Source organism: Octopus bimaculoides, chromosome 16, assembly GCF_001194135.2.
Source record: "Octopus bimaculoides isolate UCB-OBI-ISO-001 chromosome 16, ASM119413v2, whole genome shotgun sequence".
NCBI lineage: Eukaryota > Metazoa > Mollusca > Cephalopoda > Octopoda > Octopodidae > Octopus > Octopus bimaculoides.
The window spans coordinates 6,116,094-6,118,540 of record NC_068996.1 but is presented as its reverse complement, the minus strand read 5'-3'; positions in this window follow the sequence as shown (position 1 = coordinate 6,118,540).

Here is a 2,447-nt window from a genome sequence, read left to right as displayed (position 1 = left end):
AATTACAATCACGGAAATTAGGCAGCCAGAAATTGGAACTGCTGGAGATGTAGAAGTTCTGCGACAACCACTTTTGACTCTTTCTGGATGTGTAGCAAGGAGCTAAGTCCTGCTGTCACACATATGATCTTCCTGCAGTAACCCTCTCCAGCCAGAGTTTGACCAGTCTCTAGGAGCTTCACATAAATGTCTGAACTGAGTCTAAGGTCCTGTTGGAGAAACATTGAAAGATCATCACAATTTGGGTGAACTTGGTTTTCATATGCGGGACATTACATGAATTGTACACAAACACCTTTTGTTCTAGATGTTGTGCAACTGGTCCAAGCAGAAGTTCTCATCTGAGAAGAACCAGATCATCCCTGGTTCAACAGAGTGCTTGTTCAGGATTTTCTTTGCCTTCTTCAAGAGGTTCTCCTTTGCCTTGGCTCTCAGAATTTGTCCCTTGCACCTCTTGTACAAGTGGTAGAGTGGAGATACTTATTTAAGGCTAGCTTCATGGTGGTGACTCCAACACCTGTCTCTCTCACCAAAGGTCAAATTCCCTTGTTCAGATCTTCCAACACCTTATCCTGCAGTCATTGAATCAATTCCAGCATGTAAGTGCAATCAGAATACCCACTGGGTCCCTTTGTGCTGGTAATGGCTTTGTAGTCCCTGTTGTTGCTGTCCATGTCTTGCCTAACAGCCTTTACAGTGTTTCACAGAGACTTGAACAGCGGGCATATCAATATTTTGATACCCACCACGAATCATCATAATAAAGGTAACTCTTTCCAATATTCAGATAGCTTCTAGTCTGCCATGCCCACTAAATTTTTCTCAATTGCAATTTTATGCTTTCCAAAACCATTAACCGTTCACCAATACATCAAGCTGTCCCTGAAAAAAAGCCTTGTAAGTGGATTTGGTAGATGGAAACTGAAAGAAGCCCATCGTATATATGTATGTATATATATATATATATATATATATATGTATGTGTTTGTCCCCCCAACATTGCTTGACAACTGATGCTGGCGTGTTTACATCCCCGTAACTTAGTGGTTGGGCAAAAAGAGACCAATAGAATAAGTACTAGGCTTACAAAGAATAAGTCCTGGGGTCAATTTGCTCAACTAAAGGTGGTGCTCCAGCATGGCCACAGTCAAATGACTGAAACAAGTAAAAGAGTATATATATATATATCATCATCATGGGAAGAAACAAAAAAGGAAGTCAAAAATGCATTGGGAGTCTTTTAGATGGTTTATTTTTAAAGGCTTAACCAATTTCACAAATTTTTTCTGATTTTTAAAACTTAAGTGAGAAAGAAAGAAGTGGGGCTCAAATTAGTACCTTGTTTAGGATATAATTTGATTGGCAGATGATCACATGATTAGGCAAGGAAATTTTTGGAATATAGTTAATCCTGACATGGTTGAGTGAACATTTCTAGTAACAGTCTCAAACAATCAAAGATCCCTTAATTTAACCCTTTAGCATTCAGATCACTGTCAAATCTAATCCTTATTCATATTGTTTTAAATAAACCATGCATTGTATCAACAGCTTCAAGATATCAATGATTTGTTTCTTTATTTTTTGAATGACATTGCAGGTAGGTATGAGAGGCCTGATCTGACTGGTTTCAACATTAACACATAAAGCGTGACGGACCACAATCGTGGCCATCAGGCACAGGTTAACAGGCCATGATTGTGGCCCATATAGATGCATTTAATTTATGGGCGTTTGTTGGGGTCTAATGTCATTCAAACGCTCAGATACCTCCCAGAATGCAAGAGGACTAATAGTTCAACTAATGTCTCTAAGGCCCTTTGATTCTTATCCTTGTTTCCACACCTGAAACTTTTCCTCTAGCTCTGATAGTGACTCAATAATTAGAGCAAGGGAATCAGCATAGAGGGGTGCGCACTGGCAAGTGGGGGCAGAGACACTCGGAAAATTCACATGATCAAACTCACAGAATCCGAAAACTCAATGTTAACACCTGGTCACAAAATTTATTTTTTTAAATTAATAGGTGTAAAACAACGTAGTAAATGATCTATATTCTGTGTGTTGGGTACAAACAGCAAGTCCTCATATATATATATATATATATATATATATATATACACCCAAGAAACGGACTTGCTGTTTGTACCCAAGAAATGGACAGCACACAAGAGTATAGATTATTATTTCTATAGCATCATTCTCTATCAGCATTTTTTTTTCTTGCAACAATTAAAGGAATGTTAAAGATGATTTATTTTAATAAGATGAACTATCATAGGTGCAGGAGTGGCTGTGTGGAAAGTAGCTTGCTTACCAACCACATGGTTCCAGGTTCAGTCCCACTGCGTGGCACCTTGGGCAAGTGTCTTCTACTATAGCCTCGGGCCGACCAAAGCCTTGTGAGTGGATTTGGTAGACGGAAACTGAAAGAAGCCCGTCATATA